Genomic DNA, 27,691 nt, shown 5'->3' with positions numbered 1-27,691 from the left:
AATGCCATGGGAGAGCGACAGATTGGTGCTACACTGAGCTGTTCCCGCAGTGATGGCAACCACATCTTGCTACTTCCTGTACGTATATCTGCCTGGATACAATGGCTGTGGGGTAGGAGGCAAGCAGAGAGCAGTTGCTTATTTCAGTGTCTGCCCACACCAGAGTTATGACACTGATAAGCATGACACTGCAAATGGCTGTGGAAGTCAAGCAACGACACGAGTTGGCATCACATGAAATGAGTATAACACAGTCCATTATCCAAAAACAATATCAACTCGATCCTTTGTTAATGAAACTATATGGTTCGAGGGACCTTATCAAGTCTCAAAAATCTATGATGTATATATGCAGACTGAAGTGACAAGCTAACATTTGTACCAAGGCCAGGATTCGAACCCAGGGCTCCTGCTCATTAGGCAGATGCACTAAGCTGTAAAAGTAACTTCGGGTGTACGCTAGAAAGCGTTTTGGGAACCTTGCCTTTGAGTTCTCCCTCGGGCATGGGTGTGTGTGTTATCCTTAGCGTAAGTTAGTTTAAGCTACATTAACTAGTGTGTAAGCCTAAGGACCGATGACCTCAGCAGTTTGGTCCTATAGGAACTTAGCACCACCACCACCAGCTACCACCATCATGAAAACTGTAAACTTCCTGTTAAGCATTAATGACTAAGTGGATACCATTAATAATAACCTCAGACTTTTCACAGATGATGCAGTTATCGATAATGAAATACTTGGGCCATTCCGAAATACTTTGGACAATACTTGTGTATTTCAATTTTTCAAGAAAGTTGTGAAAGTGGCTTATGAACTGAAAGATAATTCGCTTATTACTGTATAAGTACGTTCCAAATAGAACAAAATTAACCACCAGAAATTCATGCACTAAAGCTAGTGTCAAAGTAAACATGAAAACTAACCGTGGGAGGGTGGGGGTGGGGGGAGGGGTGTTTGTATCTGCGCGGTTTAAGGCACTTTGCTGCGGTTCACGCGGCTCCCCCGTCGGAGGTTCGAGTTCTCCATCGGGCATGGGTATGTGTGTGGTCCTTAGCGCAAGTTAGTTTCAGTTACATTAAGTAGTGTGTAAGCCTAGGGACCGATGATCTCAGCAGTTTGGTCCCATAGGAACTTAGCACCACCACCACCACCAGCTACCACCACCATGAAAACTGTAAACTTCCTATGAAACATGCGACATTAGCTTCTTTTCTTCCAAGAGCAGGAGGAAGTTTGTACCATTGATAGTTGCAGCCAGCATACCTGAATCATATCCAGCACCATTGCCTAAATTATTCGAAATGGCTGCAAACAATCTGTTTGGATGTGTGGTTCTAGTCAAATCAAATGGCTCTAAGCACTATGGCATCTGAGGTTATCAGTCCCCTAGACTTAGAACTACTTAAGCCTAACTAGCCTAAGGACATCACACACATCCACGCCCGAGGCAGGATTCGAACCTGCGACCGTAGCAGCAGCGCGGTTCCGTACTTAAGCGCCTAGAACCGCTCGGCCACAGTGGCTGGCGTAGTTCTAGTCACATGCCTAACAATCCAAGATGATTTTTCTCTGCCGAATCTGATAACGATGCCTTCTGCATTGAGTACTTCTATGTTGTAATTTCATCATCAATTGAATCTACCTGAACAATTAATTCTCATCTAATTACGTTTATTTATGAAATATTCAATAAATTCATAGCATAACTAAGCCTTTACTCTTGCTCTATAGTGTTCTTGTGGTATATTTCAATCATTTTTGAAGCTTTATGGCAATTGAATTTCTTACAGATTAAATGTCACATATCTAATGCACACTATCATCTACAAAAACATATAATAAGTAGAAGAAATATGGAAATACAGTTATATTAGCGCGCAACAATAGCGAAAGTTTATGGCTACCAGTAAAATATCGTATATCAAAATTTTACTAACACTTCAGAAAGTAACATATGTTTTTGTGTGGGGTCCGCCTTTAGCAAAACACGATTTTGTTTTTTGTCCCAGACATGTTTCACTGCAGTTGCAGCATCATCACTGGTTTTTTTATTGTTTTGACTGTTAAACATAAGGAATGTTCTTTACTGTTTAAATACATACAAATATTAGTTTCTAAATCGTAATTACAGGTTTTGAGGAGCACATAAAATTATGTGTTCATACCCCCTTACCACATGGTGCCGTTTTCCTGCTGTATTATGTTTATATAGTGTCTGATTTTCTTTGCAGTTTTTCTTTACAGTTTGTCACATGCAACTATATACAACTTAATGTAGGCAAAACATCATTGTCAAGTTCAATGTTTTGAGTTGTCACTGTCACTGTTCCTGTCACTGTCACTGTCTATCAGCTGTGATAACAAGATGGCGGACAGTGGAACAGTAGAAGGTGTGAAAACAAGATGGCAGACAGTGGAACAGTTGAAGATGTCATTGGCGGTTGTTTTTAATTTCTCACTGTGGGTGTGTAAAAAAAGAGCGAATGGGGAAGAGAGAGAGAGAGAGAGAGAGAGAGAGTGTGTGTGTGTGTGTGTGTGTGTGTGTGTGTGTGTGTGTGTGTGTGTGTGTGTGAGAGAGAGAGAGAGAGAGAGAGAGAGAGAGAGAGAGAGAGAGAGAGAGAGAGAGAGAGGGAGGGAGAGAGTAGGTTTCAGGATTTATCATTATTATTATTATTATAATTATAAATATTTATTTATTTTTAGTTTTGTGTGTTTGTATGGATGTTTGTGTATGTGCGTGCATGTTGGGGGGGGGGGGGGGGGAGTTCTATAGGCTGGTGTTATCTACTAATTCTTTGGGGGCAGAGAACAGAGCTCCAGTGCAGAAAGCTTGTTATCACAGCTGATACACAGTGACAGTGACAACTCAAAACACTGAACTTGACAATGATGAAGATGACGAAAAAAGAAACCATAAGTGAAACATAATGTAAACACACACACACACACAATCTTTCACATAAATTATTAGTCTCAGGCATAACCACAACAGTTTGGAAATCGTAATTTTTGCGTAAATATTTTGCTTACATTAAGTTGTATATAGTAGCAGATGACGAACTGTAAAGAAAAACTGTAAAGGAAATCAGACACTAGATAAACGTAATACAGCAGGAAAACGACACCATGTGGTAAGAAAGTATGAATACACAATTTGATGTGCTCCTCAGAAACCTGTAATTACAATTTAGAAACTAATATTTGTATGTATTTAAACAGTAAAGAACATTCCTTATGTTTAACAGCCATAACAATAAAAAACAATGATGTTGCTGCAACTGCAGTGAAACATGTCTGGGACAAAAAACAAAATCGTGTTTTGCTAAAGGCGGACGCCACTCAAAAACAAATGTTATTGTTAAAGTAAACACACACAAAAGAGCTTCAACATCAAGATGATTACTTCACAAAATTTTCTCAAATCGCCAAAACCATATTTTTCCAAGTCTTTTTGCCTGCCACATCCCTTGCAGATGAATTTTATATAGAAAATAAAGTTGTACGTTATCATTAGTGGAAATCCCAACTGTTTTAATTACTATCATTGTTTGTAAAATGGAAGGTCCACATCATGGGTACGTAACAAAAAAATACTGTGAAGTGCCCATGAAAGAAGCTGCAGAAATGTTCAGTCAGGTCTTGACAAGATTTCAAAGTGCTGCAAAGATAGGGTACATCAAAAAAGAAAAAAAAATGTAGTACCCTAAGAGAATAATATCAGTGAGTCGCCAGATGGAACTGGTAAACTCATATAAATACCTTGGTGTAGCTATGTGCAACGGAACGATCGAATAGGCTCACTCCTAGATAAGTAGGTGGCAGACTGTGGTCCATTGATGGAATACTAGGGGAGTGTATTCAGTCTACAAAGGAAACAGCATACAATCCACCCGCAGGACTCATCCTAGAATATTGCTTATGTTTCTGCGACCAATGCCAAATAAGGCTGGCAGCACTAGAGGTCACAGGTTCGTTCGGCGCACGTGCCACGAAGATGTAAAAGAACTCCAGCGGTTCTAGGCGCTTCAGCCTGGAACCGCGCGACCATTACGGTCGCAGGTTCGAATCCTGCCTCGGGCGTGGATGTGTGTGCTGTCCTTAGTTAGTTCTAAAGTTCTAGGGGACTGTTAAGGGTCATAGTGCTCAGAGCCATTTGAACCATTTTTGTGAAAGAACTGACTTCGCAGCCACTTGAAGATAGACGGTACCTATCCCGTGAAAGCCTAATTCGGAAGTTTCTAGAACCAAGTTTAAGTGATGAACCTACGAATATAATGCCACCCCCTGAGTATCTCTCCGATAGGACTCGCGAAGACAAGGTTAGATTACTTACAGCTCGCACAGAGGCTTGTAAACAGTCGTTGTTCCTGTGTTGCGTTCATGAATAGAACAGGTAGAAGGCCCGTTAACTAGAACAACCTCTACCATCACATCACAGTTATTTATAAAGACGTAAATGTAGATGGGTACAGTTAAGAATTCAATTGCTCCCAAGAGGTGCAGACCAGAAGCCAGTTGAACAGTGAGGTTAAGGTCCAGGAGCACCTGTTGATGATCGAATGCAGGCCAATAGGAAGCTCCTGGGTCTTATCCAGGGCCAATCGGCTTCAGCGAAGACAGAGATATCGATGACGCAACCAACAGAGCCTCTACTACTCTAGAAGTAAGTACATAATAGCAATCACGACTGACATCAAGGATGCATTCAGCTAAGTCTTGTGGCCTGCAATGTTCAAACACCTCAGCAGTCTTTCTGTCCCAAGGTGTCTGACGTGGGTGGTTTGTTAAGTTTGGAAAAAAAAAAAAATGTTTCGTCAGCAACCCACCTTCCTTATAAACAGTCTCCTTTGAGGGATATACTCGTGGTCCAGAGATTCTCTAGCTTCACCCCATCTAAAAAATAGATTCTGTCAAACCCTGCAAAATACATGCAGGCTGCAACTACCACATCCTCATTTGATTAAATATTCTTCCCAGCAAGCCAAAGTTTCAGGTTAGGGACCAGAAAGAAGTCACTTGGAGGTAAGACTGATGAACAAGGTGGTTGAGGAGCCCAATTCAAAGCCTAATTCTAGCATTTCCCCAATTGTCATCGCTGATGTGTGGGATGGTGCATTATCCAGGTGAAAGAGCACTTCTCTGTGTTCCAGACTTCGTCTTTTTTCAGTCAACGCCACTTTCAAATGTCCAACAATAAAGCATAATGCGGTTCTGCCTTTTTACACGTAATCTATGAGCATTATTCCTTGGGAACCCCGAAAAACAGTGGCCATCACTTTCCCAGCTGCAAAAATGGTCTTTGCCTTCTTCGGTGCACTTTCATAACACTCCGTACATTGTTTTAACTGCAATTTTGACTTTGGTGTGTAACTATTGATCCAGGTTTCATCAACAGTCGCAAATCGGCGCAAAAAGACTTGCGGATTGCGACTAAACATGTCGAGACAAAGTGCTGAAATGTTGTGCCAGTGACTGTGAGCAATCACGGCAACCACCTTACACACAGCTTCTTCATAGCCAACGGTCTTTGCAGGGTGTTATGCACTCGCTCGGTTGAGATGCCTATAATCTCAGCAATCTCACGAATTTTTATTCGGTGGTCTTACATTCGCATACAATGGATTTTGTCAATGGTTTCCTTTGTGGTGCCCTCAATTGGGCGGCCAGCACGCTTCGTCTTCGGTACTTGTCCGACCACGTGTAAAGTCATTAATCCGAAAGTAAATGGTCTTAAATGACGGCGCAGAGTCCGCATGAACTCCGTCCAAACCTGTTTTGATTTGTGTGGCATTCCAACCCTTGAAACAGCTTTTCAAATTTACTGCTATGGACGTATTGTTGAATGGTGCAGAGGAAAACAAAATTGCGTTAAAAAGACAACTAAAGGCTGCCCATAAGGCTCTGGAAGTGGGTATTAACTATTAAAGCATCCTCTGTGATTTTCCTGGCTGTAGCCGCCAGTATTTTATCTTGCTAGAAGCTCGCCTTGATGCAGCTTGATACACGTGAAGTGGCATATGGTGTAAAAGTGGAGAGAGGTACAAGCAGCAGATGGTACAATATGTACCATTTCAGTGGGAGAGTCCGCCAGTCGTACTGAACTTGCTTTTGATTGGTCGGCACATACGAGTGTTAGGCGCCAAAGCACCTAACTTCTCTTATTAATTATTTATATATTTTTCATTGTATTTAACCCAGTTTTCGGTATGACAATCTCTCATGGTTACCTTCGAGTCTACTGTTATTGTTTATTAAATTTCACTCGTTTTGAGAAACATAAGAGTAATGATATTGCAAACGAAGTGCTTCGGACACCTTGGGGTCCCTTTGGCGCGCCAGGGAGACGAAGAACTTTGGTTGCGCTAGTCACTCTGTGGAGGGTGTTCTTCAGAGCCGGACGTGTATCTCTGTTTCGGACGGACATGTCGAACTCTATATTGCAAGTTGCCAGAAAAGATACCGTACTGTTAAGAAAGCTATGTCGAGTGGTGTGGAAGACAGTGTAAAAAGCGATGTTGTAAAATATAAGCCAACAGGATGCATAATGAGCGGTGTCACTTACTATCGGCGGCCGAACTTCCCCGAATGCGGCCTCCCGGCCAACAATGCCATACGATCACTTCATTTCATTGTCAGTACTACAGATCTTGCACTCTGTGGATACGGTGACTAACCTGGGCAAGTGGCATCCCACAAAGAAAAAGCACAAACAGAGGTTCAAGTTCGAGATGACAGCTTAGCAGCCTCCGCCGAAGAAGATCCCACGACCGACGAGCTGTCTTCTGCGCTGGGGACACAACTTTAGATGACAGGTTGGTCGAAAGAACGGTCAGAGACTCTTTATCAATCTCTGTCCAGCTTCCAGATCTGACTTCCAACTCGACAACGTATAATTTATAATCTCCTCGATGAGGATAACAGCTTTGGTGGGTTAGTGTCGTAAGCGGTCAGTGTTAGTGGCCTATGTCGACTCTCGAGCTGCCCGGGTAAAGGGCTACAACTGTGTTCAGATTGGTGCGCCGTTACTGTTTAGATAAAGAACTAGGCATAGTCACACACTAAACTATCTGCACTACTGGCCATTAAAATTGCTACACCACGAAGATGACGTGCTACAGACGCGAAATTTAACCTTCAGGAAGAAGATTCTGTGATATGCAAATGATTAGCTTTTCAGAGCATTCACACAAGATTGCGCCGGTGGCGACACCTTCAACGTGCTGACATGACGAAAGTTTCCAACCGTTTTCTCATACACAAACAGCAGTTGACCGGCGTTGCCTGGTGAAACGTTGTTGTGATGCCTCGTGTAAGGAGGAGAAATGCGTACCATCACGTTTCCGACTTTGATAAAGGACGGATTGTAGCCTATCGCGATTGCGGTTTATCGTATCGCGACATTGCTGCTCGTATTGGTCGAGATCCTATGACTGTTAGCAGAATATGGAATCGATGGGTTCAGAAGGGTAATACGGAATGCCGTGCTGGATCCCAACGGCCTCGAATCACTAGCAGTCGAGATGACAGGCATCTTATCCGCATGGTTGTAACGGATCGTGCAGCCACGTCTCGATCGCTGAGTCAACAGACGGGGACGTTCGCAAGACAACAACCATCTGCACGAACAGTTCGACGACGTTTGCAGCAACATGGACTATCAGCTCGGAGACCATGGCTGCGGTTACCCTTGACGCTGCATCACAGACAGGAGCGCTTGCGATGCTGTACTCAACGACGAACCTGGATGCACGAATGGCAAAACGTCATTTTCTCGGATGAATCCTGGTCCTGTTTACAGCATCATGATGGTCGTATCCATCTTTAGCGACATTGCAAATACAGATTTGTTAAGGCGTTTCTGCAGTTCTGTGGTGTGCTCCTCCCAAATGAATTTATTATCAAGTTGTAATGCCAGGAATTTAAGACTGTCAACCTCGTATGTATGGTTCCTTTTTTCCCCCATTCTTTTCCGCATGTGCACACAATGCAATTGCGGTACGTGCAACTGCTGCGGTTAATAACAAGTTGTTGTCAGCCATCTTGAACTTTGACGAAAAATTTGATGACAGTGTAATACCCCTTCTAGCGCTACGTCAAAGATCTTTGTCAAATATATTTGACGGAATATTTGCTCACATATTTGATCAAAACTTTGACAAAGAAATTTGATAGTGTAATACCGGCCTTATGGAAATAAAATAACTGATCCCAAATCTTCTTTCACTGCGCCTACCTGCGAAAGCAGGTTACCACCATCCTTTCCGAGGGAGACTGGGAATGAGTGAACTGCGAGAGTGCCTCCTTACGCAGAACCAACTCTAATTCCGTCCTCCCAACAGTCGCTTCTTGCAGTACGCGTACAAGAACAGCAGTAGCAGAACAATCTTTAGCGACTCCAAGACTGCCGATTGCCACTGTCAAGGTTCTTGAACACAGAGTTATATGTTGACGGATTTTGTTTTTACTTTCACTTCACTGGTCTTGCTTTCTTTCTTTTCTACTTTTTCTGTTAGCACAACTGCGGAATTTAGCTGTAGATATTAATATTATACAGGGTGTTACAAAAAGGTACAGCCAAACTTTCAGGAAACATTTCTCACACACAAATAAAGAAAAGATGTTATGTGGACATGTGTCCGGAAACGCTTAATTTCCATGTTAGAGCTCATTTTAGTGTCGTCAGGATGTACTGTACTTCCTCGATTCACCGCCATGATTTCATGCGGGATACTCTACCTGTGCTGCTAGAACATGTGCCTTTACAAGTACGACACAACATGTGGTTCATGCACGATGGAGCTCCTGCGCATTTCAGTCGAAGTGTTCGTACGCTTCTCGACAACAGATTCGGTGACCGATGGATTGGTAGAGGCGGACCAATTCCATGGCCTCCACGCTCTCCTGACCTCAACCCTCTTGACTTTCATTTATGGGGGCATTTGAAAGCTCTTGTCTACGCAACCCCGGTACCAAATCTAGAGACTCTTCGTGCTCGTATTGTGGACGGCTGTGATACAATACGCCATTCTCCAGGGCTGCATCAGCGCATCAGGGATTCCATGCGACGGAGGGTGGATGCATGTATCCTCGCTAACGGAGGACATTTTGAACATTTCCTGTAACAAAGTGTTTGAAGTCACGCTGGTACGTTCTGTTGCTGTGTGTTTCAATTCCATGATTAATGTGATTTGAAGAGAAGTAATAAAATGAGCTGTAACATGGAAAGTAAGCGTTTCCGGACACATGTCCACATAACATATTTTCTTTCTTTGTGTGTGAGGAATGTTTCCTGAAAGTTTGGCCGTACCTTTTTGTAACACCCTGTATATTCAGTGTCGAACTGGAAGAGAAGGTTGTTGAGTCAGATGCGCAGTAACAGGTAAGCAAATAAGTAAAAAACTCATCCAGGCGAATACTGGACTGGTTAACCGCTTCCGCCTCAGTTAGACGATACACAAACATTTAGAATGCAAAATAACATATCTGCATATTAGCACAAATACTTAGACACATTTTAACACACATACGACTACCTTTGGAGAGAACCTTGGATTTCATCGTCCAGATCCTTGAATTTAGATTGTTGTAAAGAGGTGCAAAGTTTGGAATTTATAAATGTACTTTGCTCATTTGTACTGCTTAAGTGGTAAGAAATAGTAGTGAAAGTGGTTCTGATACACTAATAAGCGCAGTGAAAACAAGGAAACCTCAACTATGAGTGTTACATAAATATATGCTTATACACTACTGGCCATTAAAATTGCTACAACACGAAGATGAGGTGCTACGGACGCGAATTTAACCGACAGGAAGAAGATGCTGTGATATGCAAATGATTAGTTTCACACAATGTTAGCGCCGGTGGCGACACCTACAACGTGACCACATGAGGAAAGTTTCCAACCGATTTCTCATACACAAACAGCAGTTGACCGGCGTTGCCTGGTGAAACGCTGAAGGAGGAGAAACGCATACCATCACGTTTCCGACATTGATAAAGGTCGGATTGTAGCCTATCGCGATTGCGGTTAATCGTTTTTTTTAGATGAACCCAGGTTCTCTTTACAGCATCATGATGGTCGCATCCGTGTTTGGCGACATCGCGGTGAACACACATTGGAAGCGTGTATTCGTCGTCTCCATACTTGCGTATCACCCGGCGTGATGGTATGGGGTGCCATTGGTTACATGTCTCGGTCACCTCTTGTTCGCATTGACGGCCCTTTGAACAGTGGACGTTACATTTCAGATGTGTTACGACCCGTGGCTCTACCCTTCATTCGATCCCTGCGAAACTCTACATTTCAACAGGATAAAGCATGACCGCGTGTTGCAGGTCCTGTACAGGCCTTTCTACATACAGAAAATGTTCGACTGCTGACCTGGCCAGCACATTCTCCAGATCTATTACCAATTGAATACGTCTGGGTACTGATTTCTCAGGATATATGCACCCAAATTTCGTGAAATGCACCCAAATTGCGTGAAAATGTAATCACATGTCATTTCTAGTATAATAATCTGTCCAATGAATACCCGTTTTATCATCTGCATTTCTTCTTGGTGTAGCAATTTTAATGGCTAGTAGTGTATAAAAGAGAGCAATGTACAGGGTGTTCAGTTTATCTTAAGACATAGAAACATCTCGAAAACAACACATCTGATCCAAACAATTTATAATTAACATTTGTTCATCTCAGAGGGGAACATCCAACGATATCCAACTCAACCCACCACCCCCTCCATGTGTGTGTGTGTGTGTTTGTGTGTGTGTGTGTGTGTGTGTGTGTGTGTGTGTGTGTGTGTGTGTGTGTGTGACTGAGTGAGTGCGTGAGGGGGGGGGGGGAGAGAACAACTTTGGAATCTTAAATGGGAACCCTCATTTTTTATATCAGACTCGGATTCTGCGCAAAAAATATACAAGTTTTGTCTGAATCACTTTTTTCGTTTCCCGACGGATGACGCTGTGACCGAGTAATTGGGTCATCAGTTTAAAAATAATCGTGTCGTATATGGTTTCTGATCACGTCTCGTCGGAACTTAAAAAAAGAGAATTATCGGTGATGGACGTAAACATTCCAGAATTCACATCAAGAACAACTACAAAAAAAGTGTATGTTAAAAGTGGGTATTCTCAGTGTAGAGAAGCAGCGTAAATCACTTGATAAAGGCACGGTCTCCGGTCCAGATCGTATTCCACTGAGGTTCGTTTGAGAGTACGATGATACAATAACGCCAACTTAGCAATAATTCCAGTCGATCGCTCGTAAAAAGATCCGTACCCGAAGAGCAGGAAGTCACACCAATACCCAAGAAACGAAACAGGAATAATCAGCTGAATTACAGACCCATATTACGAACGTCAATTTGCAACATATACTGTGCTCGAACATTATGAATCATATCGAACAAAACGATTTATTGACAAATAGCTAACACGGATTCAGAAAATATCGTTCTGTGAAACATAACGAGCTGTTTATTCTCACGAAGTAATGAGTGCTATCGACAGGGGATGTCGAATTCATTTCACATTTCTAGATTTCCAATAGGTTTCTAATACCGTTCCTCACAAGTGACTTCTAATCAAATTGCGTGCCGACGGAGTATCGTTTCCGTTGTGCGACTTGATTCGTGATTTCTTGTCAGGAAGGTCACAGTTCGTAGTAACTGACGGAAAGTCATCGGGTAAAACAGAAGTAACATCTGGCGTTCCCCAAGGTAGCATTATAGGCCCTTTGCTGTTCCTGATTTACATAAACGATTTAGGAGACAATGTGAGCAGCCCAGTTAGATCGGTTGCAGATGATGCTGTCATTTACCGTCTTGGAAAATCATGGATGATCGAAACCAATAGCAAAATGATTTATACAAGGTATCTGTATGATGCGAAAAGTGGCACTTGACTCCAAAAGCCGGCCGGGATGGCCGAGCGGTTCTAGACGCTTCAGTCCGGAACCGCGCGACTGCTACGGTCGCAGGTTCGAATCCTGCCTCGGGCATGGATTGTGGTGTCCTTAGGTTAGTTAGGTTTAAGTAGTTCTAAGTTCTAGGGGACTGATGACCTCAGATGTTAAGTCCCATAGTGCTCAGAGCCATTTTTTGACTCCAAATAATCAAAAGTGGGAAGTCATCCACATGAGTAGGTACTAGGAGAATGCGCTAAATTTCGTTTACACGATAAATCACAAATCTAAACGGTGTAAATTCAACTAAATGATAATTATCCATTACAATTACGAATAACTTAAATTGGAATGATCACATAGATAATGTAGTGAGAAAAGCGTAGCAAAGACAGCGAATTATTGGCAGAATACTTAGAAAGTGCTACAGAGCTACTAAAAAGACTGTTTAGACTACGCTTGTCCGCCCTGTTCTGTTGTGCGGTGGGGGATCCGCACAGTCAGGATTGACGGAGGACATCACAAAAGTACAAAGAAGGGCAGCTCGTTTTGTATTATCGCGAAATAGGGGAGAGAGTGCCACGGATATGCGAATTGGGGTGGCAACCATTCAAACAAAGGCGTTTTTTGGTGCGAAAGGATCTTCTCACGAAATTTCAATCATCAAGTTTCCCCTCAGAGTGTGAATATATTATGCTGGCGCCCACCAACGTAGGGAGGAATGATCATCATAATGAAATGAGAGAAATCGGAGCTCGCACGGAAAGGTTTAACCGCTCGTTTTTCCCGCGCGCCGTTCGAGTGTGGAACGCTAGAGAAATAGAGGTGGTCGGATGAACCGTCAAATTCTTAATTGTGAATTGCAGAGTAAACATGTAGAATCAGATGCAGATGAAAGAAGTGGTTGTTCATACATACAAATTTACTGTGTAGCACCAGTTATTGAAACAGTGAACTTACGTTTTGCGATATCGCCGACTCGTCGCATGACACAGACACTGAGGACTATCGCTAGCTACTCTTGTCCGAACCTGCAGCAGCTTGCAGCACGCTGCGCATGCGCTATGCTGTTTTCCTGTTATTACGTCAGCACAGGGCGGCCTCCAAGTGGCAACTGCCGGCGCAGTGCCTCATATCACATCTGCCCTTCCTGCTTCTGCATGTGTTTGTGCGTTTATCTCTGACAGACGTTCAGCGACCGCGTCCAGCTGGGACTTGAAGCTATGGACTTTTCATTACGCCACAAAACTCTCACGCGTTTGTAACACTGTCTGCCAAGCTGCAAAACTAGAAATGTAACATTTCCAAGCGCGACGGCAAATACAGAAACTTTAGCAACTACTTTCTTTCCACCACTCTGAAACGTAGAAAGGTCTCGATCGCACAGTTCTTTATTAATTGTTAAGCGTTTCAAAATTTCGGCTTCACACTAAAGCTATGGAGTAAAGTACACAAGGAAATTAACGATAGCAAATATGTAATAATAACACAAGAATGCATCTTAGTAAGCCATATACAGAATTTTCAGTTAATATCGTGCTTACATTTAAATCAAACTTTAGTAAAAAGCTAACGAAAGTGACAACATAGACTGAATGTAATACAGATCTCATCTCATGTAAGCACATTTGACAGTGCCTTTGTCTATTCGTAGAGAGCCGGCCAGGTTGGCCGAGCGGTTCCAGGCGCTACAGTCTGGAACCGCGCGACCGCTACGGTCGCAGGTTCGAATGCTGCCTCGGGCATGGATGTGTGTGATGTCCTTAGGTTAGTTAGCTTTAAGTAGTTCTAAGCTATAGGGGACTGATGACCTCAGAAGTTAAGTCCCATAGTGCTTAGAACCATCTGAACCATTTTGTAAATGTCGTGTGACTATGGGCTCCCGTCGGATAGACGGTTCGCCAGGTGCAAGTCTTTCGAGTTGACGCTACTTCGGCGCCTTGCGTGTAGGTGGGGATGAAATGAAGATGATTAGGACAACACTACACCCAGTCCCTGAGCGGAGAAAATCTCCGACCTAGCCGAAAATCGAACCCGGTCCCTTAGGATTGACATTCTGCCGCGCTGACCACTTTTTTTTTCTTTTTTAATCTTTGAGTTTGGTCGCTGCGGACGTCACATGGCATCCGTTAAAGTTCGTTCCACCTTTTTTTTTTTTTTTTTTTTTTTTTTTTTTTTTTTTTTTTTTTTTTTTTTTTTTACAGAGGCCAACCAGTTCTCTGACCGAACACGTTGAGCTACCACTCAGTTACCGGGGGCGGATGGTATACATAGTGATGAAACACATGTCAAAACATTGTGAACAGCTTGACAAAGACACATTTATGCTATTTTTATGCAGGAGAAACTCAAATATTCACAGCACGAAATGTGCCACGTTAGCACCGTGATAATGCTACAGAGATCGTCTTTGGTCAGTAATGAAAACAGAAGACATATTTGCAACCATTTTCTGGAGTGGTACAAAACAAACATAAAACCGATACAGATCAGAAGTAAAAAATAAGTAGTGAAAAAATAAGTTTATAACCATCGTTAATAAAATGTACACAAGTATCACCAAATGTAGTCATATTCCAATAATCGAACGTGTAATGAATGACATACAACAGAATCATTTAGGTGAACCTAGATTAGTGGCAACAACTTGAAATAAAGTGAAAGCCATCATCACAATAAAAAGGATTTTTTAAGTTTTTAAAGAACTTAATGGTATAGAATTAGATCGTAACAACAATTCAGCTGTTATGAGTTTACAACTATCACAAAATTAAATGTTACAAGTGTATGGCAAATTGTGGTACTATTATAATCGTCAAGCATAGAATGGATGACATATAGCAGAACCATTTAGGTAAGTCTAGATGAGCGGCAACAATTTTAAATGAAATAGAAGCTAATACTACAATCTTTTATACTACCCTTTTTTATATTAAAAAATGTAAAGGTATAACATCAGAATGTTTATGAGTATAAATGTATCTTTCTCAAGTTGCTTCTTTTGCTTCTTAGATCTCTTAATCGCTACAGTCGGTATAGCACTGACTCTCTTCGAACAGACAACGCCACTGTCAAATATGCCAACATGAGATGAGATCTGTCTTGTATTCAGTCTCTGCGCTCACTTTCGTTACCTTTTTAATGAAGCTTGATTTAAATTTAAGGTTATTTTCATCATGGCAGCAACACCAGCAAACGTTACGAAATTGTCTCGAATGAAAAACAGCCCACTGTTGCACTAATTATGTTTATTTTAAACTTTGACCGTGGTTTCTATTATAATAATATAGCCTTCTTCAGAAGTCATAAGCTTTTAAAAATGAAAAAATGTCTTAACCCAGCGGCTGCGTCAAGATCAATAAAATAAAGTTTACTTATGATCGAAACAGGCTTATGTCTGATGAAGTTATTTTATTGATCTTGACGCAGACGCTTGGCTAAGACATTCTTTTTTATTTTTAAAAGCTTATGAGTTCTGAAAAAGTCTATATTATTACAGTAGATACCATGGTCAAGGTTTAAAATAAACATAATTGGTGCAACTGTGGGCTGTTTTTCATTCGAGACAGTTAAATTTAAGATCTATATTAACTGAAAAGCCTGTACATGGATTACAAAGATGCACGTTTTTGTTATTATGTGCGTATTTGCTATCGTTAATTTTTCGTACACTTCATTCCTCAGTCTCAGTGTGATGATGAAATTTTGAATCGCTTCACTCTTAATAAAGAAATGCGAGATCAAGACCTTTCTGTATTTCAGAGTTGTGCCAAAACTGAATTGTCTCCTGCCTCTACCATGGATGTGTTCCTCAATCAAGTAATAGTCTTTTAATCCGTTGGTAGATTCAGCTTAGTTCTACAGTAAAGATAAGTCACAGACAGTGCTGAAACGGATTCCACAATCTTCTCTCTTTCTCGTGCAGACCTTATCGAACGGTAGAAAAGCAGCAGCCTGATGATCGAATTCTCCAGCTCAGATTAAACAGGCCAGTGCTCAATTCACGTGTCGTCACCCGTTACCATAGAGAAGCTCAATAGAATCACGACAGTGGCCAATCGATTGTCTGTGGACGAATATCCGTGCTGGCTGGCTAATTATACGTTCTTGCACAGCAGTGCAATTGAATCGGTGACCTAGAAAAGGGTTCATGTCCCAGAAAGTAAACTTTTTAGGAGGCATGAGAAAACTGTTTTACTACACGACGGCTTTGAGCATGGTGTCGTGGGGTGTGCATTAAGCAGCTGGTACCAGGGTGTACAGGTTTATTCATAATACAATAATACAACCACAAATGAAATACAGCAAAGCTGACAATGGTTGTGTAAGACTGTAGGCACTCACTGAAGTTAAGATCTGCCGGGATTTTAGGCCACGTCATTTTTCTTCAAACGATCGACGTTTCGACTCTTCTGCTGTGATCCTCATCAGGACCTTGTGGTGCCCACTGTAGATTGAGCACTATCTGCAGTGTACACCACAAGATCCTAATGCAGATTCCAGCAGAGGCGTCGAAACTTCGATTCTTTGAAGATTTTAACTTCAGTGATAGGTAGGTTCCGCCTTTACCTTGTCCATCCTTCACTGGCCACTAGCGGATAAAATGGTTTCCACTCGTCAGGTATGTATAGAATTTGCTTTCCATCATTGACTATTTTTCTTTTCCTTTGGGAATAGGTCAACCATGTGCTTGTTTATGTGGACGTGAACTCTTCTCTAAGCCATAACTTTATCCTTTTAACGATAACTTCTGTGTGTGAGTGCGTGTGTATTCATGTGTGTGTGTGTGTGTGTGTGTGTGTGTGTGTGTGTGTGTGTGTGTGTGTGTGTGTGTGGTCGCATCCGTGTTTGGTGACATCGCGGTGAACGCACATTGGAAGCGTGTATTCGTCATCGCCATACTGGCGTATCACCCGGCGTGATGGTATGGGGTGCTATTGGTTACACGTCTCGGTCACCTTTTATTCGCATTGACGGCGCTTTGAACAGTGGACGTTACATTTCAGATGTGTTCGACCCGTGGCTCCACCCCTCATTCGATTCCTGCGAAACCCTACATTTCAGCAGGATAACGCACGACCACATGTTGCAGGTCCAATACGGGCCTTTCTGGATACAGAAAATGTTCAACTGCTGCCCTGGCTAGCACATTCTCCAGATCTCTCACCAATTCAAAACGTCTGGTCAATGGTGGCAGAGCAACTGGCTCGTCACAATAAGCCAGTCACTACTCTCGATGAACTGTCGTATCGTGTTGAAGCTGCATTGGCAGCTGTACCTGTACACGCCATCCAAGCTCTGTTTGACTCAATGCCCAGGCGTATCAACGCCATTATTACGGCCAGAGGTGGTTGTTCTGGGTACTGATTTCTCAGGATCTATGCACCCAAATTGCGTGAAAATGTAATCACACGTCAGTTGTAGTATAATATATTTGTCCGATGAATACCCGTTTATCATCTGCATTTCTTCTTGGTGTAGCAATTTTAATGGCCAGTAGTGTATCTCAAAACCTTAAAACTCTCACCACATTCGTTTGAGTGTCACTTAAAATTGTGAGTGACGAACAGTTCTACTGATGGGAATGACCCCACTGCTATACTAAACGATGCGTACAGTGTAAAGATCAGCTATCACCGGTAAACATAATTTGAAAAAAAAAAAGATGACATGGCCCAACTCATAGATTCAAATTGTAGTGGACTTCGAACAACACGACTATGCAGAACTATAGATGTGTATGTCCATACTTGCTTATCAGTCCAAATGCTCCAATCGTGAAAAGAAAATAACATTCATCCTGCTAAAAGTGAGAAAAAAATTATGAAATTTAAAGTTTCATGGTCGAAAAGATGTGTTCTCCAGTAATTCAGAGCTTCTCTTGCTCAATGTAGTGCAACCCAACTCAAGATGCAGGGACAGAGGTACGAATTCCACAGGCCAGCTGTGTTGCCATGGCTGCACGGTAATGAGGCGAGCTGGAGAAACGATCAGTATCTTGGTTCAGTCCAAGGATGTTAAAAGTCAATTGTGCATATATTGCTAGTGTGTTTTTGAGAGATTTCGCACTTCTTTTAGTCGTAAAATGGTCCTGGGTTGCAATTCATGTAGGTTTCGAAATGCATTTTGTTGAACATTCGTTATACCACTGTCAAAGTAATGCGGCACAAGCGTTTTTCTTAAAGTTTATTCCCTGTTTGTCCATTTCGAGGACTATATACGTAGCCCATTTTGTTCGTTATTTTTGTTGATATGCTAACAGGATTTTGTCAGTCGACTGACACTTTTTCTACTGCATGTTCTTAATTTTCATTTTTAACCCAACAATACTGGAACACAGGGTGCATCAAAAAAAGGTATACACACTTTGAAGCGTCATAGAAAATTTATTTCCCGTTCTACAATGTTACATTTCTGGAAATGGAAAGCTTAAATTGGAAAAGCAAATGTACTTTGCAAATATGATTAATGTTCAAACTGGTGGCCTTCAGCATCAATACATTTCTGAGTACGAGTCACCACTGATTCTGTACATCGTACCAAAGTGTCCAATGAGATTTCTGCACACACCACCTGATTCTCATTCCAAAGTGTGTCCAGGTTATGTGGTTTACGTTTGTACACCTTATCTTTTACTGTGCCCCATAAGAAGAAATCCAGCGGCTCGAGGTCTGGAGAGCGTGCAGGAAACTCGATTGGTTCCCTGCGTCCTATCCACTGGCCTGGCACATTGTGATCCAGGTATGCTCATACGTCCCTATGATAGTGCGGCGGGGCGCCATCTTGTTGGAAATAAAACTCATCATTACCGTATAACGCACGAATGGCAGGGAATTTGGAGTCAGCAAGCATTGTTAGGTACGTTTCTCCAGTAACAGTATCTTCAAAGCGGAAAGGCCCAATGAGTCCCCTTGCAGACAAACCACACCACACATTTACACCAGGCAAATTCACAGCCTTTTCAACTGTAATGTGAGGATTATCTTCAGCCCAGTACACACAATTGTGCCTATTGACAGTTCCGTTAATTTTTAGTTGGGTTTCATCCGACCGAATTATGCTTCCCATAAATCCCAGTTCATGTCTCACCATCTCTTGAATCCATTCATAAAATTCTAACCTTCGATCTGGATCGTCGTCACTTAGCTGTTGCACCAGCCTTGGAATGTACACATGAAACTTGCCTTTCTTCAGAATGCGTAGCACACTACTAGCACTTACATTACTCTCACGTGCCGCTTTCTTTGAAGATTTTTGAGGCGAACGCTGAAACAGTTCCAAGACCGCAGTTGTGGAATCACCACTTGTAGTTGTACGAGGTAGCCCTGATCGACCTTTATGCACATCACACATTGTTCCATGAATTTCGAATTTGTCTCGTAGACGTGTAACTGTTAACCTTGGAGGTGGTTCTGTACCGTACTCACTTCTTCACTGTCTTCGAAACGCAGCTACATTCTCAAACTTCCAGTACCTCTTAAATATCTGCTTCCGCGCTTGAAAGCTCAAACGCACGTCCGCCATGTTGCAGTTACTTCCTTGCCACTGCTGCCACCTTTTGAAGAAACATAAAATTACTTTCTCACAGATATTTAACCTTGTAGAACGATAAATAAATTGTCTGTGTCAGTTCAAAGTGTGTATACGTTTTTTTGACGCACCCTGTATAATTTATTTGTGAATGTTTCCTAGTTTTCAACATTTATTTCATAATTCATTGGATACTCAATTTATTCATTTTCTTGTGAGTCATCAGTCTTTGACTTGATTTATACAGCCCACCACAAATTATTTTCCCGTGCCAACCTTTTCATCCAAGAGCAGAAACTGCAACCTACGTCCTCAATTATTTGCTGAATGCATTCTAACTTCTGTCCTCTCCTATAGTTTTTACCTCTAAAACTCCCTCTGGTACCATGGAAGTCATTCCCTGATGCCTCAACAGATGTCCTGTCGTCCTGTCCCTCCTCCTTGTCAGTGTTTTCCACATATTTCTTTCCTCTCCGACTCTGCGCAGAAGCTCCTTTCAGCCCAAATAATTTTCAACATTCTGTGGCGGGGCGGTGTCGGTCGGTAGTTCTATCGTCTCCTTCGCTCTCTCTGTCACTTTCACCTCTATATTTCTTCCTTCCTCCGTCCCTTCACTCAACATTAGTAGATACACGCTAGGCAGTGTAAAGCAGCGTTGATGAAACCACTACCTAATACTACCACACAGAGGCCGCGTAACTCAAGTTGCAAATCAATTCCTGTAAGTTCATTTTCACAAATTTCGGGCGGTAGGAGAATGCAGTTTAATTCCAGTAAGCACTTGAAAATTCTATTAACATCTTTCGATTCATAAGGAAGCACATGAAATGGCTATCAAAGCCGTATTTAGAATGAAATTTTCACTCTACAGCCGAGTGTGCGCGGATATGAAACTTCCTGTCAGATTAAAACTGTGTGCCGGACCGAGACTCGAACTCGGGACCTTTGCTTTCCGCGGGTAAGTGCTCTACCAATTGAGCTACCCAATCACAACTCACGCCCCGTCCTCACAGCTTCACTTCTGCCAGTAGGTAGGAGACGAGGTACTGGCAGAAGTAAAGCTGTGAGGACGGGGCGTGAGTCGTGATTGGGTAGCTCAGTTGGTAGAGCACTTGCCCGCGGAAGACAAAGGTCCCGAGTTCGAGTCTCGGTCCGGCACACAGTTTTAATCTGCAGGAAGTTTCAAGTCCGTATTTAATAATGCAAATGCTCTGTTATTCCAAGCTCACTGTTTATCCAACATATTTCACAGGTAAAAGCAGCCAGAATTGCTGCAAGTCCGACCCAATTAATTTTGCAATCTAACAGTCACTGACCCGTCACAATTAGCGAGTTGAACATTCGGTCGTTTCAGTGGGCTTCTATGTTAGAAGTGCTCGCCAAAGTATTCCATAACGAACACGGAATACGCCACGCTGAATTGTCACTATGACCGAAAATTTCACACACTCATAAAAATTCAGCTAATTAATTCAGAAATATCACACTTTCATCAAAATGTTCGTAACTTAAGCCGTTTTGGTCACGGCACGTTCTAAACACAATGAACTCCCGAGTCCTTCATATTACATACTATTTTCGCGGAGACATCTGGCGTGGTGTTACCCACAAGCAGGTTAGCGAGCGACTCTCGCGATTCTCCTCTCCCCTCTCCTCTCTGCGCGGGGACCGCTTAATTCTGATTGGCTATTGATCTGAATCACCAATCAGAATGATCCTTCCAGATCATTCTCGCGACAAAACTTGCCTTAGCCGACCACTAATCAGATAGTCATTTACGTCATTACAATTTCATTTGCTAATATATTGTTTAATAAAATAGAACGAAATGTAAAATACTCTTTAAATTAATATAGAAACTTATTCCGCCTCAGACTTTTATTCTGGCTGCTCTCTTACAAAAGCAAGCACACATCGACATACGTCATCAGCATCGTGGTTGCAACACAATTTTCCACCAGTACAATTTTATAAGATTTTACATAAAATAACATTAAGTTTTAACGTATGTCCCGCATACACTATCTCTTTCATTTCCATGTATTCGCACAACAAAACAATTAGCAAATAATAATTTTGAATGATTTTTATACTACTTAACGTAGAGTAATTAAAGTTTTGAAAAGAAAATTCCAGTTAAGTTATTTTATATATTGTGAGCTTTGTTATGAATTCAGATTATAATAAAAGACATTTGGTTATTGTTCCTAACTGAGTTTTCAAACATAATTGACGGTTTTAGGACATTTAAGTAATTTTCTCAGTCTCCGTAACTATAATAGATAAAAATCTGAAATTTTAACAGGATCCCTTCCTTAATAACAAACGATTGCTTACCAAGTTTGAACAAAATAGGATGATAATTACTATGGTTAATTTAGATTCGTAGTGGGTATGAATTTGCACACCTACTGAATGTTACTTGAGACCTTTCTCACGGATGATAGCGTCAGCTGCGCTGAGTCAGAGCGAAGAAAAAACGTAGCCGTCCTAAAGCCACCGTGCTACACGGCTGAGTGCCTTACTGCATCGCATGTTACTCGTAATAATTTGCTACGTTACAGTTTGTCAGTAGCACTACATTTCAAATTCTTCGATTATTTTCTGTTCCGTTTTCCTCACTGTCCATGTTTCATTGTGCTCCAAACGTACTTCCAAAGGAACTTCTTCCTCAAATTAAGCCCTGTGCTTGATACTATTAGACTTTTCTTGGCCAGGAATGCCCTTTTCGCCAGTGGTAATCTGCTTTTGATGTCCTCCTTGCTCCGTCCATCATGGGTTATTTTCCTGCCTAGGCAGAAAAGTCGTTAACTTCATCTACTTCACGATCCCCAATGCTGACGTTAAGTTTTTTCCGCATTCTCACTTGTGCTACTTCTCGTTACTTTCATCTTTCTTCGATTTATTCTCAGTCGATATATTGTACTCATTAGACTGTTCGTTCCATTCAACAGATTCCGTAATTCTTCACTTTAATTGGGGGTAGCAATGTCTTCAGCGAATCTTATCATTTCACTCCGAATTTTAATCTCACTCTTGAACCTTTCTTTTATTTTCTCACTGTATCTTCGATGTATAAATTGAAGAGTAGGGGCAAAAGACTGCATCTCTGTTTTACACACTATTTAATCCGAGCCCTTCGTTCATGGTCGTCCACTCTTATTATTCCCTCTTGGCTCTTGTACATATCATATATTACACTTTTACCCCTATAACTTAACCCTATTTCTTTCAAAATTTAGAACATCTTGCACCAGTTTATTCATATGGGGATGTAATTTCAATTCGGTGAATTAAAATCGTAGTCCGCCCCTATTCATATTCATTTTAATAACATAAAAAGCTGCACTTTGCCTGTTCTGTTGAACTTTTCCTAAAGTATAGACATCAAAGTAATCTACCTTAAAAATTCTAAGGTGATATCTACCAAACATTTCAGACACAATAAGTTGTGTCCCTGCAAAAATTATTTTGAGGAGAATGACACGTTTTTCGGGCCCAATGAATCACTAAAACCAAGGATGGCACTTTCAGAATCTGGCAAACGTTTCTGCGGATGTCCATGCCACTCGCTGATTGCTTAAGGATACAAGGTACTAATAAATGGTGCAAAAATCGAAATTTTTTATGACTTTATTAAATTCTATAGTCTTTCCTGATTACATTGATATATACATCATAGGGTTTGAAATTAAAAATGACCTATATGTACCAAATTTTAAAATTATAATGATGTATGCCGCCACGCCCCCTTTATTTCTGTTACAGAAACCAGTATTATTTCGAAAATAACTGAGAGGTTTCTGTTTTCAGCGATTATCCGTCTGATACATTGTAACAGTGCAGGTTTCTAGAGTCTGTAAATGATTATCTTTGCTAGTATTTACTTTTGTTTCGCTGAAGCAGTTTGTTCACGTGTTACTGAATGTTTGTTGCCCAAGCGCTACATATATTTGTGGAAGTACATATCCTTAAGTGGGCAATAAATGCGAACTATGCCACGCATCAAGAAATTCAATAAAAGGAAATTCCGTGGTAACCAGTTCACAAACAAAGCAAGCCACACTGTTGAAAGTAACCTATGTATCAGTTCTTCAGAGGAGAAACTCCCACATAGCACGCCTCCTGGTGATTCAAATTTTTGAGTTAACAATGAAGCTGTTTGTAATGGATTTGTTGTTGTTGATGTGGGCATCTTATCTTCTTTGATAAAGGAAGTGGCGAAATGTAAACAATGTGATTGTGTAGGCTGTCTGGAAATAACTGAACAACAAAGTAGCAAGACGGGTTTAGCTTCAAAATTAGTAATCTGGGTAGATCCTGCAGTAAATCTACCTCGAAAATTACTTCGAACATAGTGCATAATTCATATGTTGTGAATTTGAGGTTAGTGTATGCACTGCGTGCAACAGGAAAAGGAAAAAAAGGTTGCTCAAACGTTTTGTGGTTTGATGGACCTTCCTGCTCCTCCCAGTAGGTTCAGCAAGTACATAAACATATATTTAGGTTGTTTTACAGTTGTGTCTAAAGCATCTATGAAACGTGCGGTAGAAGAAACTGTAAATATTACTGGAACCAGGGACATTGCTGTTGCACTTGATGGGACATGGCCACGTCGAGAACATCATTCCTTGAACGATGTTGTAAGTGCTACTTCTCTGGAGAATGGAAAAGTTGTTGATGTTGAGTGCTTATCTAATTACTGCCACACCTGCAACGGTAACACTGAAGGACGTATTGTACATCAGTGTTCTAAGAATTATGATGGTTACAGTGGAGCTCGAAAAGTATTTCAGAGGTCGTTGCAGATTTATAACGCTAGCAATGCTAAGTACCTAGGCGAAGGGGACTCGAGCTTTCAATAAAATTAATGAGTTCAATGTTTATGGGGATTTTTTTTCCTCATTTGCTTGACGTATTCCAATCTCTGTCTTCCTCTACAGCTCTTGACCTCTACAAATCCCTCTAGTACCATGGAAATCATTCCCTCATGTCTTAGGAAATGTCCTGTCATCTTGTACCTTCTCCTTATCAGTGTTTTCCACATGTTCCTTTCCTCTCCGATTCTGCGTAGAACCTCCTCATTCCTTACCTTATCAGTCCACCTAATTTTCAACATTCGTCTACAGCACCACATCTCAAATGCTTCGATTCTCTTCTGTTCCGGTTTTCCCACAGTCCATGTTTCACTACCATACGTACATCCTCAGAAATTTCTTCCTCAAATTAAGGCCGGTATTTGATATTAGTAGACTTCTCTTGGCCAGAAATGCCTTTTTTGCCATATCGAGTCTGCTTTTGATGTCCTCCTTGCTCCGTCCGTCATTGGTTATTTTACTGCCTAGGTAGCAGAATTCCTTAACTTCATTGACTTCGTCACCATCAATCCTGATGTTAAGTTTCTCGCTGTTCTCATTTCTACTGCTTCTCATTACCTTCGTCTTTCTCCGATTTACTCTCAAACCATACTGTGTACTCATTTGACTCTTCATTCCGTTCAGCAGATCATTTAATTCTTCTTCACTTTCACTCAGGATAGCAATGTCATCAGCGAATCGTATCATTGATATCCTTTCACCTTATATTTTAATTCCACTCCTGAACCTTTCTTTTATTTCCTTCATTGCTTCCTCGATGTACAGATTGAAGAGTAGGGGCGAAAGGCTACAGCCCTGTTTTACACCCTTCTTAATACGAGCACTTCGTTCTTGATCGTCCACTTTGATTATTCCCTCTTGGTTGTTGTACATATTATATATGACCCGTCTCTCCCTACAGCTTACCCCTACTTTTTCCAGAATCTCGAACAGCTTGCACCATTTTATATTGTCGAACGCTTTTCCCAGGTCGACAAATCCTATGAAAGTGTCTTGATTTTTCTTTAGTCTTGCTTCCATTATTAGACGTAACGTCAGAATTGCCTCTCTCGTCCCTTTACTTTTCCTAAAGCTAAACTGATCGTCACCTAGCGCATTCTCAATTTTCTTTTCCATTCTTCTGTATATTATTCTTGTAAGCAGCTTCGATGCATGAGCTGTTAAGCTGATTGTGCGATAATTCTCGCAGTCAGCTCTTGCCGTCTTCGGAATTGTGTGGATGATGCTTTTCCTAAAGTCAGATGGTATATCGCCAGACTCATATATTCTACACACCAACGTGAATAGTCGTTTTGTTGCCACTTCCACCAATGATTTTAGAAATTCTGATGGAATGTTATCTATCCCATCTGCCTTATTTGACCGTAAGTCCTCCAAAGCTCTTTTAAATTCCGATTCTAATACTGGATCCCCTATCTCCTCTAAATCGACTCCTGTTTCTTTTTCTATCACATCAGACAAATCTTCACCCTCATAGAGGCTTTCAATGTATTCTTTCCACCTATCTGCTCTCTCCTCTGCATTTAACAGTGGAATTCCCGTTGCACTCTTAATGTTACCGCCGTTGCTTTTAATGTCACCAAAGGTTGTTTTGACTTTCCTGTATGCTGAGTCTGTCCTTCCGATAATCATATCTTTTTCGATGTCTTCACATTTTTCCTGCAGCCATTTCGTCTTAGCTTCCCTGCACTTCCTATATATTTCATTCCTCAGCGACTTGTATTTCTGTATTCGTGATTTTCCCGGAACATGTTTGTACTTCCTCCTTTCATCAATCAGCTGAAGTATTTCTTCTGTTACCCATGGTTTCTTCGCAGCTACCTTCTTTGTACCTATGTTTTCCTTCCCAACTTCTGTGATGGCCCTTTTTAGAGATGTCCATTCCTCTTCAACTGTACTGCCTACTGTGCTATTCCTTATTGCTGTATTTATAGCGTTAGAGAACATCAAACGTATCTCGTCATTCCTTAGTACTTCCGTATCCCACTTCTATCCGTATTGATTCTTCCTGACTAATGTCTTGAACTTCAGCCAACTCTTCATCACTACTATATTGTGATCTGAGTCTATATCTGTTCCTGGGTATGCCTTACAATCCAGTATCTGGTTTCGGAATCTCTGTCTGACCATGATGTAATCTAATTGAAATCTTCCCGTATCTCCCGGCCTTTTCCAAGTATACCTCCTCCTCTTGTGATTCTTGAACAGGGTATTCGCTATTACTAGCTGAAACTTGTTACAGAACTCAATTAGTCTTTCTCCTCTTTCATTCCTTGTCCCAAGCCATATTCTCCTGTAACCTTTTCTTCTACTCCTTCCCCTACAACTGCATTAGATTTTCGTCCCCCTTTAAATACTGCATTACCCTTTCAATATTCTCATACACTTTACCTATCTGTTCATCTTCAGCTTGCGACGTCGGCATGTATACCTCAACTATCGTTGTCGGTGTTGGTCTGCTGTCGATTCTGATTAGAACAACCCGGTCACTGAACTGTTCACAGTAACACACCCTCTGCCCTACCTTCCTATTCATAACGAATCCTAGACCTGTTATACCATTTACTGCTGCTGTTGATATTACCCGATACTCATCTGACCAGAAATCCTTGTCTTCCTTCCACTTCACTTCACTGACCCCTACTATATCTAGATTAAGCCTTTGCATTTCCCTTTTCAGATTTTCTAGTTTCCCTACCACGTTCAAGCTTCTGACATTCCACGTCCCGACTCGTAGAACGTTATCCTTTCGTTGATTATTCAATCTTTTTCTCATGGTAACCTCCCCCTTGGCAGTCCCCTCCCGGAGATCCGAATGGGGGACTATTCCGGAATCTTTTGCCAGTGGAGAGATCATCATGACACTTCTTCAATTACAGGCCACATGTCCTGTGTATACACGTTACGTGTCTTTAATGTAGTGGTTTCCATTGCCTTCTGCATCCTCATGTCGTTGATCATTGCTGATTCTTCAGCCTTTAGGGGCAATTTCCCACCCCTAGGACAAGAGAGTGCCCTGAACCTCTATCCGCTCCTCCGCCCTCTTTGACAAGGCCGTTGGTAGAATGAGGCTGACTTCTTATGCCGGACGTCTTCGGCCGCCAATGCTGATTATTTATCAAAATTTAGGCAGTGGCGGGGATCGAACGCGGGGCCGAAGACGTTTTGATTATCAATCAAAGACGCTACCCCCTTTTTTTTCTTTTTTTTTTTTGTCGTGTGGCTAGGGCCTCCCGTCTGGTAGACCGTTCGCCTGCTGCAGGTCTTTCAATTTGACGCCACTTTTTTTTTATTTTAGACGCTACCCCTTTTTTTTACACTACCCCCCTTTTTTTTAAGGATTCAGTTGGTGTATTATTGTGATTTTTTTTTTAATT

The 27,691-nt window shown here is 41.5% G+C and overlaps 1 protein-coding gene across 1 annotated transcript in view; it reads right to left on the bottom strand.

The window, feature by feature from the left end:
• The window catches only part of LOC126424805 (uncharacterized), a 71,597-nt gene extending 64,876 nt beyond the window's left edge, over positions 1–6,721 (bottom strand). Inside the window, exon 1 of the mRNA XM_050087596.1 lies at positions 6,676–6,721. The gene's annotated coding sequence lies outside the window, so the exon portion shown is untranslated. The remainder of the gene's footprint in view (positions 1–6,675) is intronic.
• Positions 6,722–27,691: the final 20,970 nt, after the last annotated feature.

The sequence above is a fragment of the Schistocerca serialis genome, chromosome 10 (assembly GCF_023864345.2).
Source record: "Schistocerca serialis cubense isolate TAMUIC-IGC-003099 chromosome 10, iqSchSeri2.2, whole genome shotgun sequence".
Classification (NCBI taxonomy): domain Eukaryota; kingdom Metazoa; phylum Arthropoda; class Insecta; order Orthoptera; family Acrididae; genus Schistocerca; species Schistocerca serialis.
Note: the sequence above shows the minus strand (reverse complement) of the source record. Positions and strands in the feature narration are given on the sequence as shown.